The 17,795-nt window shown below is 43.8% G+C and overlaps 1 protein-coding gene across 1 annotated transcript in view; it reads left to right on the top strand.

Moving 5' to 3' along the window:
• The window catches only part of NUP214 (nucleoporin 214), a 3,229,616-nt gene that overhangs the window by 939,226 nt on the left and 2,272,595 nt on the right, over nt 1–17,795 (top strand). The gene's annotated exons all lie outside the window — the stretch shown is intronic.

Here is a 17,795-nt window from a genome sequence, read left to right as displayed (position 1 = left end):
TTGTCCGCATTAAACACCTTTCTCATAGTACCAAAGTTCAAAATGCTGACCTTACAGCAACTCCTTCCCATGCTGGGCAAGGGGTCTTGGCTGATTACTCTGGACCTCAAGGAGGCATACCTGCATGTCCCTATCAGACACAGCTGCAGAAGATACCTCAGATTTCTTGCAGGGCCAGAGCATTATCAATTCTCAGCATTGCCATTTGGCTTATCTACTGCGCCCAGAGTGTTTACAAAATGCCTGGCTTCAGTAATTGCTCATTGCAGGCTCCAGGGTTCCAAATTTACCCGTACCTGGACGACTGCCTCATACAAGCGGACGACAAACTGATTTTGACAAAAAACTTGGATTATGTCATTCATTTGCTACAGGCTCTGGGATACACAGTCAACTTCCAAAAGTCAAGACTGCAGCCATCCCAGCAAATTACTTTCTTAGGAGCCAATCTAGACACAACCTCTCAAATGGCTTACCTGACAGAAGACAAGCAAAAGAAGTTAACTCATTATTTCAAAGGTTTGGCAAAGCTCACCCAGATGACTGCAAGGAGATTCCTACCGGCCCTGGGTTACATGGCATCATGCATTCTCCTGGTTCCATTAGCAAGACTACACATGAGAAAGCTTCATTGGTACCTAAAAAGTTTATGGTCTCAACACAGCAACAACCTAGAGACAACCATACCGCTTATCCCATGCCTACAAAAGGAATTCCTATGGTGGGCCTCGGTAAGCCAGGCAAACACAGGAATGTCATTCAAAAAACCACAAATAACACAAACAATGACCACAGACGCCTCAGACCTGGGATGGGGGGGGGCGCACATGGAGGGCAGATGTATTCAAGGACAATGGTCTCCAAAGGAAAAGCATCTGCATATCAACCAAAAAGAAATGCTGGCAGTCATGCATGCCATCGAAGCCTTTCGACAACAACTTCCGCAAGGCCACCTGCTAATACGGACAGACAACACCACTGTCATGTGGTACATAAACAAGCAGAGGGGCACCCATTCTTACCCCCTTTGCAGACTGACAATGAATCTTTGGGAAAAATCACTGAGCTTAAACATACAGTTGCAATCCCAGTTTGTTCCAGGCAAAGACAACGTGCTGGCAGACAGCCTAAGCAGGAATTTCCTAGATCCCCACGAATGGAGGTTACATCCAGAAATCTTCATAAGGCTCACCTCGACATGGGACAGGCCAGAAGTAGACCTATTTGCCTCCCACCTCAATCATCAGCTACAAAAGTTCTGTTCAAGGGCATATCATCCACAAGCATGGAAAACAGATGCTCTCTCATTCAACTGGAACTTCCTAAATATTTATGCATTCCCACCTCTGCCACTGATGACCACAGTACTACTAAAGATCAAAGCAGAGAAACCAAAAGGGATCCTAATAGCTCCAGACTGGCCAAGACAACACTGGTATCCACTACTACGGAGCATATGCCACAACAAAAAATGGGCCCTTCCCCAATGGCCCCATCTTTTGACTCAAAACAACTTCAAGACAGTACATCCCAACATTCGGACGCTCCAGCTAACAGCTTGGGAGATTCCATGAATAACCTCAATCTATCTCTCTCCAAGGAAGTTCAGCGGATATTAACAGAAGCCCGCAGACCATCCACCAGAAAGGTTTATTCTGCAAAATGGAAGAGATTCAGCATTTGGAATACCAGCAAGGGTCATGATGCATCATTATTGAACATCCCACTCATCCTGGAATACTTGGCAGATATGCTACAGAAAGGACTCTCATATTCTTCTATAAAGATACATGCTTCAGCTATTTCAGCTAGATACAACACTGATCCACCTGTGTTCTCACATCCTTTGTTAAGGCAATTTCTTAGAGGAATCAAGAATATCAAGCCACCAAGAAAGGCCCCAGTACCAGCTTGGGACCTCAACTTTGTCCTAGTAAAACTGACTCTGCCCCCCTTTGAGCCAGCAGCTTCTGTGGACTTACAATTCCTCTCATGGAAGACAGCTTTCCTGTTGGCAATTACCTCAGCAAGAAGGGTTTCGGAATTAACAGGCCCTAATGGCAATACCACCATTCATTACCTTTCATAGAGACAGAGTCTCCTTACGAACCAACCCTAGTTTTCTGCCAAAAGTGGTATCTAGGGTCTCTTTGAATCAAGCAATTCACCTGCCTACTTTCTTTCCCAATCCTGAGAACAAAGGGGAAAGACTGTTGCACACCTTGGACATTCACAGACAACTTCGCTACTACCTGGACAGAACCAAGGCCGATAGGAAGTCTGATCAGCTTTTTGTAGCTTACGCCCCTGGAGTACAAGGAAAAGCAGTTTCCAAACAGACTATCTCAAAATGGATTGGACATTGCATCACATTATGTTATTCCTTCCATGGAAAGAGTGTACCAGCCAATATCAGACCACACTCTACCAGAGCTACAGCCACCTCTACAGCATTCTTAAGAGGGGTGCCTACAAAAAGACATTCTAGAAGCTGCTACATGGAGCTCCGTGCATACATTCTCCAAACACTACAACCTTCATTTATATTCCAGATCCAGAGCAGGCTTTGCTTCGGCAGTCCTGCAGGGATTGATAGCTACACCATCTTTTTCTTAGTGCTTTCCACCTCCCCCAGCTAAGCTATGGTATTCAACCCATATGTTATGACTGCAGTTGCATTCTTGAAGGACATAGTACAGTTTTGTACCTACCATAAATGTAGATGTCCGATAGATATGCAACTGCAGTCGGGTTTTCCCTCCCTCCTTCCCCTCTATTCCTTGGGTCCACTCCTCTCCCTGTTATTCTAACTGGGGATATCTGTTATGGTGTATCTGTTTATTGCTTATTTATTTGTCTGGAAACCTGTTTTGTCTTCCAAATTGATTACAGCCTTCCTTGGAGGGCACCTGGCATCTGGGACAAGAAACACTGAAGAAGATGGCGTCGGCTGATGCTTATGTACTCCTGCCGCTCTGACGTCAGAGAGAATGCGACATCAGCCGACGTCGGACCCAGACTTTGGAATCCGTCCGACTGAGGGCTGCCTGAGGCAGGACAACCCATATGTTATGACTGCAGTTGCATATCTATCGGACATCTACATTTATGGTAGGTACAAAACTGTACTTTTAACCTTGCCAAAGCCAAACTGAGAAGGGTTATGAGTCTGCAGACTGCAGATCTTGTTTATCTGTACTGATTCCTATAACAACTCATTTTTAGACTGGTTAGACTGATGGACCTGTAATCAACTGGGTAAGTGGAGGAACTGACTTTTTTGAAGGGAATGACTATTCTATTTATTCTTTGTGAAAAAAGTAAGTCACCACGAACAGAGAGTTCTGTAGACAAGGCATCAATCACCCTGCAGTCCTGTAGAGAGACCCTCTTTGAAGAAGTTAAAGAGAGGTTTGGCTAAGTGATGCTTTAAAGGACAACCGCTCCCTCAGACTCAAAAAACATATTTATTTCATCATGGTTAGGTGTTTCCTACATTTAAACAGCACTCTGGGACTATTTAGAGCTTTTTAGATATTTTTATATGCAATTTCTGACTCTGACCACATGGGGGCTGACATTTTTTTACTCTGCCTCTAAGTATCCCAGAATGCATTGTTTGTCTCCAAAAAATTGCATCAGATCTGCCACGTTTTCCCTTAAGCTGCTGTCACTTCATTGACTTAACAGGCATTCACTGCTGTCTTAAAGTCCCCTACTTTTGGTTAAAATGTTATCCTTTTTCAATGATTACTTCAAACACAAGCAGTGCAAATGCTACAGAACAGAACTGAAAAGTGCATTTTATTGCTTTTGTTTCTTAGAAATGCTAACTTGCTTTCTTTTGTGAAGGCTGAAATCTGGTTCTTCAAGGCATCTCCCCTCCCACTTCACACCTACCTTCCCTAGCTGTCAAAGAGCTAAGGGTAATTTGACCCATTGTCTGCATGTGATTGACAGCTCACAGCAGGTGACCAGAGTAATGCACTGTTTTCTTGTCAGCCTTTCCCTCCTTACAGTGGGACACGTTTTTTGTTGCACTCCTCCTGTCAAATTTAGAACCAAGCTACATAGCACTGGGAATAATCACCGTTTTGCAAAGCATCAAACTCCCACTTATTTTTCCATCTCATTTGGTTAAATAGCTAACAAATGACACACTGTAAACATTAAATATTTCACAGACTTGCATGACAGCACCAACATGCTTTTTAAGACATAATTTAAAAAATTACGATATTGCATACTACTTGTAATCTGATGTAGTGTTGTCGATTAATTGTGACAGACATCTACTACTACTTATGTAAAAACATGCGATTCATGTATATGCATGGTTATTGCAAATTTATGCTCTTAGTTTTTGCAGCTGTTACTGTGCTTCTGCCTGTACTTTGTTACATATCGGTAAGGCAATGTAAAGCAATATGACAATACAAAAACAAAGTTTACAAAATTTAGAAATTACATCCAAAAATGAGACTCGCCCACACTCACTCATTCACCCACACTCACCACACTCACTCACACTTACTCACCACTCACTGCCCACCACTCACCACACACTGCCCACCACTCACCACACACTGCCCACCACTCACCACACTCACTCTCACTCACCACACTCACCACTCACCCTCACTCAGACACCTCACTCACCACTCTCACTCACGCTCACCCTCACTCACCACACTCACCCTCATCCACCACAGCTCACTCACTCACCCACACTCACTCACCCACACTCACTCACCACCCACCTACCACACTCGCTCACCACACACACGCACTCGCTCACCACACACACGCACTCGCTCACCACACACACGCACTCGCTCACCACACACATACACTCGCTCACCACACACACATACACTCGCTCACCACACACACACACACTCGCTCACCACACACACACACACTCGCTCACCACACACACACACACTCGCTCACCACACACACTCGCTCACCATACACACACACACACTCGCTCACCATACACACACACACACTCGCTCACCACACACACACACACACACTCGCTCACCACACACACACACACTCGCTCACCACACACACACGCGCACTCACCACACACACACGCGCACTCACCACACACCTCACTCACCCACACACCACACACCACAGTCACTCACCCACACTCACTCAACTCACACAGTCACCCTTTCACACACATAACCACAAGTTTGTTTGGCAACACCAAGAAATGACCCCAGGCCTTCGTCCGAGGAATGCACGAGTAATTATGTACTTTGGCTGTGCAGACATCAGAAACAGAAATACATGCTTATACAGATCTTACACATCAAGCCGCTCCATTCAAATTGTACATTAAATGCACCCATTGAACAGTTTTCCACCTATAACATTATTAAAGTACTTTAATCCAGCACTAGTGAGCCCTAATTTACACAGCCCAGTAAACCTGTCCACAGATTCAGCTTCTACAGCACAGACCAATAAACTGTCTACTGTATATTAGTGTTAACACAGGAATTTCCAGTTCTTATCAGCATAATCACATACACAATCTTCCACCTCAGACCTTTCATGAAGGATGTTTTATTTTTAAACTGTCATCCTTCCCACTTTAGGGGTCTTACATAAATCCCAGCAAAAAGGAGACCTATAAACTGCTATCACCCTGATCCAAATCCATCCAAACATGGCTGCAAATCTAAAGGTGTTAGGGGAGGGTTAAGCAACCATGCCCACACCACCTGGGAACAATCAAATTCTTCCTGTCTTTATAACTACACAGTTCCACAACCACAGGGAAAAAATTACCCAGCAAAGGCACACCAGTACCTAATGGAATTAAGTGACAATTCAACACTAAATCATAAGTCACAAAACAGACTATCAATTCAGTATATGAAGAACATACCAGTATAGTGTATTTAAAGTTACATCTAACTACCAGATTGTGCTGGGACAACTTTAGAGATAAAAGTGGTTTTGTAAAATTCAGCAGATACTGGCAGAGTGCCCTTTATCACACAAACGTGCACATACTTGCCCCTTATCACACAGATGCTTACACACTTTCCCCTTATCACACAGACACAAGGTTTGTTTGGCAACAGCTAAAATGACCCAAGGGCTTCTTCCTTTTGATAGCAGTCTGTTAACTATAGGTTCATAGGTTGGTACTAGGCTATCAGCCCTAGGGCTTATACAAGCCTAGCCATAACAATTCGCTGGCTATTACTTCCACACTATTTTCTACCCTGGACCCCTGTCTAGCAGGGTGAGTGACGTGATCCCTGGGGTTAATTTCTTTCCCCCATCCAATCATCAATGTTCCATTTGAAGAGGGCCAAAGAGGCGGTCTGCTTGACAAGTATGGGCAGTCTGTTCCAGAGTCCGGGCAGTCTCTGAGTCAGGAGCCTATCCCTCCAGCATTTGTTTATTGTGATGACAAGGTTTAGCTCCCTGGAGCATGTAGCTCTGAGGGATTGGGATTTCTTTAAGTGTAGCATGTCCCAGAACGGGTACATGTTTTTTTCCCAAAGGGGATAGCTATACATTTCTTGACACTGACCTTGAGCCCATGGCTCTGGAACAAGCATCTGTTTCTGTAAGGCCCTTTTCTAGAGTAGCCACAACATTTGGGGATTCAATAATAGCTCCCAGTTTGCAGTCATCTGTGAACTTTGTTAGCCAGAATCCCTTAGTGTTGGCCTGTACTTCAGAGAAGTAGATGCCAAACAAGAGCGGTCCCAGGACTGACTCCTGAGGTACTCTGACTTGTCAGAAGCTGGATTTGGATTGGGCTACTTTTACAGCGTGGGTTCTGTCAGTAAGCCAATTGGCAACCCATCGAGTGTCGTAGAGATTAATGCCCAGCTTAGTAAGCATTCATACACATACACTCACACAGACACACACACTTGTCCATTGCTTGCATTCACACACACACACACACACACACACACACACACACACACACACACACACACACACTTGCCCCTTGCTTGTATTTATACACACACACTTGCCCCTTGCTTGTATTCATACACACACACACACACACACACACACACACACACACACACACACACACACACACTCTTGCCCCTTGCTTGTATTCACACACACACACACACACACACACACACACACACACACACACACACACACACACACACTTGCCCCTTGCTTGTATTCACACACACACTTGCCCCTTGCTTGTATTCACACACACACTTGCCCCTTGCTTGTATTCACACACACACTTGCCCCTTGCTTGTATTCACACCCACACTTGCCCCCTGCTTTTGTATTCACACACACACTTGCCCCTTGCTTTTGTATTCACACACACACTTGCCCCTTGCTTTTGTATTCACACACACACTTGCCCCTTGCTTTTGTATTCACACACACACTTGCCCCTTGCTTTTGTATTCACACACACACTTGCCCCTTGCTTTTGTATTCACACACACACTTGCCCCTTGCTTTTGTATTCACACACAGACACACTTGCCCCTTGCTTGCATTCACACACACACACACACACACACACACACACACACACACACACACACTTGCCCATTGCTTGCATTCACACACACACACACACACACACACACACACACACACACACACACACACTTGCCCCTTGCTTGCATTCATGCACACACACACACACTTGCCCCTTGCTTGCATTCACGCACACACACACACACACATGCCCCTTGCTTGCATTCACGCACACACACACACATGCCCCTTGCTTGCATTCACGGACACACACACTTGCCCCTTGCTTGCACACACACACACACACACACACACACACACACACACACACACACACACACTTTCCCTTTGCTTGCATTCACACACACACACACACACACACTTTCCCTTTGCTTGCATTCACACACACACACACACACACACACACACACACACACACACACTTGCCCCTTGCTTGCATTCACATACACACACATGCATTTGTGGCTTTAAAACACAAGAACCAGTGTGACGGTCATAGTCCATGATACCTCACTGGACTATATGAAGAGGGACATGGAGCTCTCTGAATACATATTTCCCAGGTGGGTATGAATCTAGCCTTGAGTTGCATCCTACCTTCAGCAATGATTATACGACAGGACCAGCAAAAATGACCTACTTCCAACAAATGGCTTAGTTTCTGGTGTCACAACAAGGGGATTCAATCTGACAGCTTGGGTAGACATAACCGACAAGCCACTATGCTTTTCAAGAGATGGTTTGCACTTATCACCACTTGGCTTCTGAATATTGACAAAAACTTTGTTTTTTAGGATATGCCAAGTTAAGCCCACCAACATAATAAAAATCAGTCAGAAATACCTAAAGGTGCTGCTTCTCAATGCTCTTAGTTTAAATATAAAAACAATTTATTACCTGGAAGCACTCCTTACCCTAGAAAATTCACACACATATATGCAGTCACAGAAACTTAGTTCAGAACCATAGTAATCACTCTGGCTATTAAAGTCTCCAGTGCCTTTCATACATTTTGATCCCCCTCAGCTCTGAATAAAACATGGAGGAGGTGTTTCAATGTTTTTAAAGCACTAATACAATGCTATACTGGTCCAAAAACATGACTGAATTGAGCTGCTGCTTGCCCAACTAACCACAGGTGTGAACCCCCATCATATCCTTGCATAATAGTGGTACTAAAAATAGACACAGGAATGTTAAGAGGAGATGCATTAAACACATTATAAAGCTAAACAAGGAGCATCATTAAACCATACAGCCCAGAAATCAAGTTAGTATCTAATCATACTGCCTATGCTGATAAAGCAATTTCATTGTCCATAACGGAAAAATGTGGCACGGAACAATTAACACCACTAAAGCTACTGATGTATTACAGTAAGACAATCTAGCAGACCTGAGCGAACGGTCAGTTCATACAAGACCAGTGTTATTGCAAAATATCAATGCTAATAATACATATAAGTGGAAACAAATGGGTGCCGCTGATGAAATTATATAGTATTCTCCATTCATAACAAATGCTCCTGCTACGCTGACTCAGCAGAAAGTACAGTTGTGTACCTACCATAAATGTAGATGTTAGAGTGTATTCACTGTTGCAGTCATTACTCTTGGGTTATCCTGCTGGCAGGCTATTCGCAGTCAGCCTAAATTCGAAAGTCTTGGTCCGGCGTCGGTTTGCGCTCGCCTCTTCCCTGACGTCAGTGCGCCAGGGGTATAAAAGATGCAGCCAATGCCATTTTCTTCAGTTTTTCTTGCCCCAGATGTCAGGTGCCCCCAAAAGGGTAAGCTAAAAATTATGCCAATAAACATGCATGCACTAAGGTAATCATTTCCTTCATCTACAAGCAAATACACCACATAGGTTGTATAGAATAGAGAAGTACAGATAAGACCCAGCAAAAGAAAGGGGGATGGTGGGAGGGTAACCTGGACTGCAACAGTGAATACACTCGAACATCTACATTTATGATAGGTACACAACTGTACTATGTTCATCGTGTTTCACTGTTGCAGTCATTACTCTTGGGTTGAATCCCAAAGCTGAGGATGGGTGGCTGGGGCTAAATAGGATTAGGAGAGGCTGTGAGGCCCTGCAGAACTGCAGTGGCAAAGCCTGCTCTGGATTTAGAGAGGTAAGTGGTAGTGCTTTGTGAAGGTGTGCACCGAACTCCATGTTGCAGCCTCTAAGATGTCTTTGGTTGGTACTCCTCTGAGGAAGGCTGCTGCTCTGGTTGAATGTGGCCTAATGTCCTTAGGCACTGATTTGCCATGTTGTGAAAAGCAGAAATGAATGCAATGGCCTATCCATTTTGAAATGGTCTGTTTTGAGCTAGCCTTTCCTTGTGATCCTGCAGCATATGCCACTAAAAGTTGCTCAGCCTTTCTGAAAGCTTTAGTTCTGTCCAAGTAGAAGCATAGCTGTCTGTGTATGTCCAAAGAATGCAGAAATTTCTCACCCTTGTTCTGTGGGTTTAGATAAAAGGTAGGCAAGTGACTGGTTTGGTTAAGGGCCACACTGGACACTAGCTTAGGCATAAATGTTGGGTTTGTCCTCAGAGAAACCCTGTCTGGATGGAAAATGATAAAAGGTTCCACAGCCATGAGTGCCTTTAACTCTGAGACTCGTCTTGCAGAGGTTATTGCTAGGAGCAGCGCTGTTTTCCAGGATAAGAATTTTATATCAGCTGTTGAGGCTGGCTCAAAAGGAGGCAGTGTGAGTTTTTCCAAGACATAATTGAGGTCCCATGCAGGTATTGGTGCTCTCCTTGGAGGTCTTATGTTTTTGGCCCCTCTGAGGTACTGCCTTATTAAAGAATGAGAAAAGAATAGGTGGTTCCGTATTGTAATGGGCTGAAATGGCAGAGGCATGGATCTTAATTGATGAAAAGGATAGGCCTCTGTCCAGCATCTCAGTTAAGTATTGTAAAATCTGAGGAATGTTTGGAACAAACGTGTCAATTCCTTGTGCCTGGTTCCAAGCACAGAATCTCTTCCATTTTTCTGCATAAGATTTTCTGGTACTGGGCCTCCTGGCCTCCAAAATAACATCCATCACAGCTTTGGAGAGAGGAGTGTTCTGAATGGCTACATTATCCGCCATGCTGCCAGATTTAAGGTCCTGAGTTGGCTGTGCAGGATCTGATTGTTTTGTTGGGTCAGTAAGTGAGGAATTTGAGGCAATGTCCTGGCTGGACTTTGAGACAAGTTCTTTAGGATTGGGTACCAGTGCTGGCGTGGCCAGTCTGAGGCAATCAGTATTATTTTTGTCTTCTCTTGTCTGACCTTTAGGAATACCTTGGGGAGGAAAGGCATATACTGTTAGGTTTTTCCAGCTGAAGGATAAGGCATCCACTTTCCATGCTTGCTTGTGATAAGTCCTTGTGCAGAATCTCTGTAGTTGGCAGTTGTAAGGAGAGTCAAATAGATCTATGTCTGGGCATTCCCATTTCCTTGTTATCATGCTGAAGACTTGTGGATCCAGTTTCCATTCGTGGGGATCCATGAGGTTTCTGCTAAGTTTGTCTGCCAGAGTATTTATCTTTCCTGGCAGGAATTGTGCTTGCAGGTGAACTTGATAAGTCAATGCTATGTCCCACAAAGTCATGGCTTGTCTGCAGAGTGGGTAGGAATGTGTGCCTCCTTGCTTTTATGTACCACATGACTGTAGTATTGTCAGTCTTTATCAGTAGTTGTCCTGGATAAAGTAGATCCTTGAAAGCTGTCAGGGCATTTTGAACAGCTAGTATCTCTTTTTGATTGATATGAAGATGCATCTGGCTTGCAGGCCATGTGCCCTGAATACATTTTTCTGCCATGTGGGCCCCCCAGGCATAATCTGATGCATCCATTGTTAGTGTCTGCCTGGCTGTGGGTAAAGTGAATGGCTGTCCCTTGTTGTGGTGACAGACCTGTGCCCACCATCGAAACTCCTTTTGCAGGCAGGGAATGAGGGTAATGTTTCCAGGCTGTGGCAATGTTGAGTCCAAACACTTTTTAGATACCATTGTAGTTTCCTCATATGCAGTCTGGTATATGGAATTAGCAGAATGCAGGATGCCATGAAGCCCGAAGCCTGCAGAATTTTTATTGCAGATAACTGGGTCTTTGTTGCCAACATTTTGAAGTAAGAAGTCAGTTGCCTTTGTTTGTCTGGCATGAGATAAGCCATCTGGGCAGTTGTATTTAAGCTTGCACCCAGGAATATTATCTTTTGAGAGGGTACTAGTTTTGATTTCTTTTCGTTTACTGTGTACCCTAGGCAAATTAGTAATCTTTTTACAAACGCCAGATGCTTTAGTAGAATGTCCTTGTTCTCTGCTTGAATAAGGCAGTCGTCCAAGTAAGGATATATTTGAATTTCTCTGTCTGCAAAATGCAATTACTGGTGCCAGGCATTTTGTGAAGATCCTGGACACAGTAGATAAGCCAAAGGGCAGTGCAGAGAATTTGGTAGTGCATTGAGCCAGCTATGAATCTGAGGTATCTTCTGCAAGATTGTCTGATTGGGACATGCAGGTATGCCTCTTTTAGGTCCAAAGTTACAAGCCAAGCCTTCTTGCCCAGCATGGGCAGAAGCTGCTGCAGAGTTAACATTTTGAATTTTGGAATGTCCAGAAATGTGTTTAGAATAGACAGGTCCAGTATTGGTCTCCAGGCTTTGTCCTTTCTGGGTACCAAGAAAAGTCTCGAGTAAAGTCCTTGTCCCTGCCCTTGCTGTGGTACTCGTTGAATGGCCCTCATGTCCATGAGGGATGAAACTTGCTTTTGTGCCTCTGCCCATTGATTGTATGGCAGGTCTGGCATACCTTTTGCCCTTGGCAGGGTGTGAAAGTGGAACCTGTAGCCCTGAGACACTATATTCAAGACCCATTTGTCCTGGGTGATCATGTGCCAGTTTTGTGAAAAAAGTGCTAGTTTTCCCCCTAAGGGGGGCTGCCAAAAGATAAGTGCTTGGTGCTGGCAGAGGAAAATCATTGGGACTGTTTTCTGTATGGCTGTGATTTGTCTTCTCCGCTTTTGGAGGTAGAAGCACCCCATTGTTTAGGCCTGTATGAGCCTTGGGGCTGGGATCTGCCTCTGGGCATCTGTATCTGCCTCTTTGTGGCCTGTCTGACACTGGAAAGGACCAATTCTTTGTGGGCCAGTTCCTGCAAAATCTGGGTGGCTGCACCTGTAAGAAATCCTTAACTGTCTGCATAGATTTTGCTTTGTCCTCCATTTTCTTCAACACGTCTTCTGCTTTAACACCAAGGTATCATGCTGTAATGGAGCCTCTAATAATTTTGCTTTAACATGATCAGGCAGATTCTGTTCCTTTAACCAAGCATGCTTCCTAATGACAAAACCCGTAACAGCAGCCCTGCAAGAGGCCTCCAGAGAATCAAAACCACATTGCAAAGTATGCCTTCCCACTTGTTCAGTTGCATGCAATAAATCCTGCATTTCCTTGTTTTCTGCACATTCAGAATTTGTTAATATTTTCTGTTTAAGTAGTGACATTAAGTACTGCTGATATTTAGGCATATGAAATTGACAATTTAAAGCCCTCACAGCCAAGGGTAGCAGAAGTGTAAACCTTTTCCCCCCATCTGTCCAGTGCCCTTGAATCCCTATCACAGGGAATAGGGTTTTTTGCAGTGGAAGCATTGACCCCTTTGGGACCCTGAGAAATAGTTTCTGGGTCAGCAGCAGGGTTTTTATAAAGAAATTTATGTGAATCTGGAACCCTCTAGTATCTGTCTGGCTTAAAAGTTGCAGGGGGTAAAGAGTCAGGAGACAGGCCGGACTCTGAAAATACATCATCTACAATGTCTAAAACAGAGGGGATAGCAAGAGGCCTGTGCTGAGGTAGTAAAAGAAAGTCTCTGAGCCTTTTCTTAGATTCTGAGTAGTCTTGGCTCTCCCAGTGGAAGTGCTCCCTCATGGTGTGCAGGGTTTCCCCAAAAGAATAATCCTCTGGAGGAGAGGCTGAAGGGATAGATTTTTCAGCAGCAGAATCCTCATAGGGAGGAAGAGAGTATTCCTGTTCAAAAGAGGGGTCAGAGGAAATGGAAACCTGATCTGAAGATTCATATTCTCTCTCTTGCCTAGGCCTCTTAGGAGGGGGATGGGAACCTCTGCTCAAAGTAATTAGGTTTCGGCCATTTTGAGCATCTGTTTTTAGGCATGGAGGCCTGTCCATGGGCTTGTCGCACTTGTTTCTTTGTCTTTAGTGGTGCTTTAGTCTTTGCCTTTGAAGCTGTAGTCGGTTTTGCATATAACTGTGTAGGCCTGAAAACACCCTCAGAAGCCGATGCCTGCTCAGCAGCTCCGGGCCCATCTGAGGGAATATTTTCCAAGTGTCTAATACCTTGAGTTTCCAGCGGCCTAGGTCTGCTCCACGTGGGAGTCGGAAGTGGCCTGCAGCTCTGAGGTAGCGGGTGTCAGTGGCTGCGAAAGCTCCTCACTGAGAATCGGCGATTGGCTTAGAAGAAGCCTTGTCAGTTTTGGACCTTGGATGCCTGTCCTTTTCCTTTTCCTTGCGTTTCTTGTGAATTGCGGTAGTCAGATGGCTATCCGACGACATTGTGTAATTAAATCTTCGGCCAAAGTAATGAAATGCAAAATCGTACAGACGCTTAATAGTGCGTTGGTTAAATCTAGCACAAAACCTGCACTTAACAACGTCATGATCAGGGCCTAGGCAAGGAATACAATAAGAATGAAAGTCCTTATGAGGTATTTGCTTCCCGCAAGAAATATAATTATTAACTTTTTCTGACATCGGTCTGGAGCAAGAAAAAAAGTTTCCTCAACGGGGTACTTAGCTTTAAATAAAGACTTCAGATCTGAAATTCGAACACGAAAATCTCAGGAGTCGGCCGACTGGCACTTGCAAACTGCTTCGGGCACCGCGTGGCAAGAAAGACTGGAGAAAATGGTGTCGGTTAAATCTTTTATACCCCTGGCACACTGACGTCAGGGAAGAGGCGACAGCAACCGACGCCGGACCAAGACTTTGGAATTCAGGCCGACTGCGGGTAGCCTGCCAGCAGGATAACCCAAGAGTAATGACTGCAACAGTGAAACACGATGAACATCCCCTTCCGGACCTCGGAGGTTTCAGTTAGAACAGTTTCAGACCTACACCAACATTACACTTCATCGGATTTTTTAAATAGAAGTGATATGTCTTACAATACCAAGAACAGCTCACAGAGCTAAAATATCTACAGCAGTACCTAACTTGGTTCAGAATATACCATGAAAGAGAAACTTTCTTCGGGGTGAGGGGGCTTTTCAAAAATGTAGAGGATATCTGCACACACAAACATGGCCCACAGCATACACAGCAAAACAAAGGCATGTAAACATGATACTTGCTGACGAGAGAACGTCGCAATTGCAGTCCCAACTCACTCTAACCTTTAAAACGGCTGCATAAAACACTAACGTGCAGCAGAAAAAAAAAAAAATATATATATAAACGAGCACGGCACACACAGACGCCGAAATGAGCATTAATAACATGCTAAAATTAGAAAAAACAAACGAGCAGCAGAAGTGATAAATATACAAGCTATCACTATAAACCAACACTTGCATAAAAAAAAAGGGACTGCTTATTCTGAGTATCAGTAACGAAGATAAACACAGATAATAGTCACCAAGCCGAATTCAGCTTGCAGCATGGGACCTGACTAAAACAGAAGGCAGCATTCACACATGGGAACACAACGACTAGATAATTAACCGAGAACCAGCAGTATCAAATAAAATGTATAACCATAATGCAATAATAATATACAAAATACATATAATTATATATCAGCAGCAAGCAAATGCAACAGAAGGCTAATCTAGATAGTCGGCAGCAGCATACACTAGTGAACCATGTGGCATCCTCAAACAGAAGCATAAACTATATCAGGCAGCACAAAATAGGGCTAGGAGTGCATTCAAACAGGGGCTGTGTGTAGAATTACATTTTTAATTCACTAGGAAGACTTATCTTACCAATGAAGCAAAAAATCCAGCAAGTACCAGCAAGTATCTTGGTATGTTATATGGCCCCATAGAAACAGTATTTCATCTTTTGACAGGGATTCCAAGACTTGTTCCAGGGTGATTATGAGGGAAATTACATTTTTAGGGATGGTGGGTGCAACAGTGTAGGTAAGTGGTGTAAAGTTACTGCTAGATATTTTTACTAATATATTGGCTATGTCCATGTTGGTTGGAAATTACTGTTGATGAATTCTGTGCATAGTGGAACATTATTCCTTAATTCCTGACATAAATGAAAAAAGTTTTGTTGTTTTTTGCTACTTGTAGCATTTTTACGTTCATACTCTTTCATATTTTTTTTTAAGTTCATTGATGTCATGTGTTGTCTTGAGGTAGGCAGATGGGAATTTATTACAGCTTCACTGTTTTCCTTCTTTTGATGTATGATCCTACCAAAGAGGTTTATTCTCTAATTTACCATTATATTTCGGGTGGATCCATACAGACTTTTCTAAGCAGCTGTTTCTTGATCCTGGTTTAAGTGGAGGTGGATGTGGCAGCCCTGTCATTTGGGTTCACTTGCAAGGAATGGTTGAGATTTTTGTGTTTGTGTTGTGCAAGAATGTTTGTCCTAGATAAGTCCACAAAAATGGTTTCATTTTGTAGTTGTGTGGTACCATTAAGCTTAAAACATAGGTATCTTATTTGTGATCAGACGTAACCAAGAATTTTGAGATGGTAATTGTGGGTGGGAGAGTTTTCCATAATTTGGCTATGGTGCAAGAGAATAGGGCTTCTCCTGCAGAGTTATTGGCTTTAGTGATTTTTGTTGCTGGATCTTAGTGGTCTGGTGATGCGATAGGGTTGGAGTAGATTCTGGAGGGATGGGACATTTAGTGGATGGTTTACTAGTTTGTGGGCGAGTGTGAGTTGATACCATTGAAGGAGGTGAGGGAGTTCAAGCCAGCCCAGTTCAGCAAGTGCGAGACAGTGGTGACTACGGTAGGATGCCCCTGTGGCGAATTTGGCAATTTTGTTGTAGCAGGTCTCTAGCGTGTTTAAATTGCATTGCCTTAGGTTGGTATATATTGGAGAGGCATAAAGTAGGGTGGAGATTAAGGTGGGAATTTGCTACTGAAATCTTTGCTTCTTTGGTGAGAAGTTGCTTATTTTTGTATAACGCTCCTAGTTTTTTGTGGACTTTTTTTGTGGTCATGGATATGTGGAAGTCAAATTTCAGTTTGTCTATTTCCACTCCGAGCAATTTGGTGTGTTCTGTTGGGTGTATAGTGGTGGTGTCTTTTGCTGTGATGTTAAAGTGAGAGTTGTTTTGAGTATGTTTGGTGGGTTGGAAGATGAGTAGTTTAGTTTTTTTTTGGGTTGAGTATTAATTGGGCATCGGATAACCAAGTTTCAACAGAGGAAAAGGCTTCCTGTGTGACTTTTTGCAGTTTGAGTAGTGACTGTCCTGAGCAGATGATGGCCAAGTCATTTGCGTATTGTATGAGTGTGCCATGTTTGGTGGCAGAAGCTAGATTATTGGTGAAAATAGAGAAGAGTAGGGGTCCAAGGATGGATCCTTGGGGAACCCCTATAGAGACAGGTAGTTGGGGAGATGTGTCATTCTGCCATACAACAGATTGTTGGCGGTCAGACAGGTAACTCTGAAACCAGTTGGTGACTGATTGAGAGAAGGATAGGTTATTGAGGACAGAGATTAGTTGTTTGTGTGGGACCATGTCAAATGCTTTATATAGGTCTAGGAAAGTAGCAGAGGAGAGATGGCCATTGTTTTTATGCTGAAGGATAGTGTTAGTAAAGGAGAGTAAGGCAGTGGTGGTGCTATGGTTTGGTCTGAAACCATGCTGAGTACTGGAAAGGAGGTAGTCTGAGACCTGAGAGTGAATGCATCTCTCTAGTATTTTGGGAGAGTGGAGAGAGAAGAGCTATGGGGTGGTAATTGGTTAGTTCTGTGGAGGGGAATTATATGTGATACTTTCCACAGTGTGGAAACGTAACTTTCTGACAGAGATCGGTTAATGAAGATGGATACTGGGTAGGCCAGAGCATCAGCTGCGATTTGTAGGTATTCACTTGGGAGGTTGTCTGCTGCTAATTTGGTGGGCTTAAGTTTAGTTAAGAGTTTTTTTATGTTGGAGGTAGGTACAGTAGAAAAACAGAAGGCAGTGGGGAGATTACTAGCTGAAGGTGTGGGTTGGAGGTGAGGGTGGTTGTATTGTTTAGCTAGTGATAGTATGGTTTGTGTGAAGTGT

The sequence above is a fragment of the Protopterus annectens genome, chromosome 16.part0 (assembly GCF_019279795.1).
Source record: "Protopterus annectens isolate FY-2018-M chromosome 16.part0, PAN1.0, whole genome shotgun sequence".
NCBI classification, from domain to species: domain Eukaryota; kingdom Metazoa; phylum Chordata; order Ceratodontiformes; family Protopteridae; genus Protopterus; species Protopterus annectens.
The sequence above is the reverse complement of the archived record's forward strand: the minus strand, read 5'-3'. Positions and strand labels throughout refer to the sequence as shown.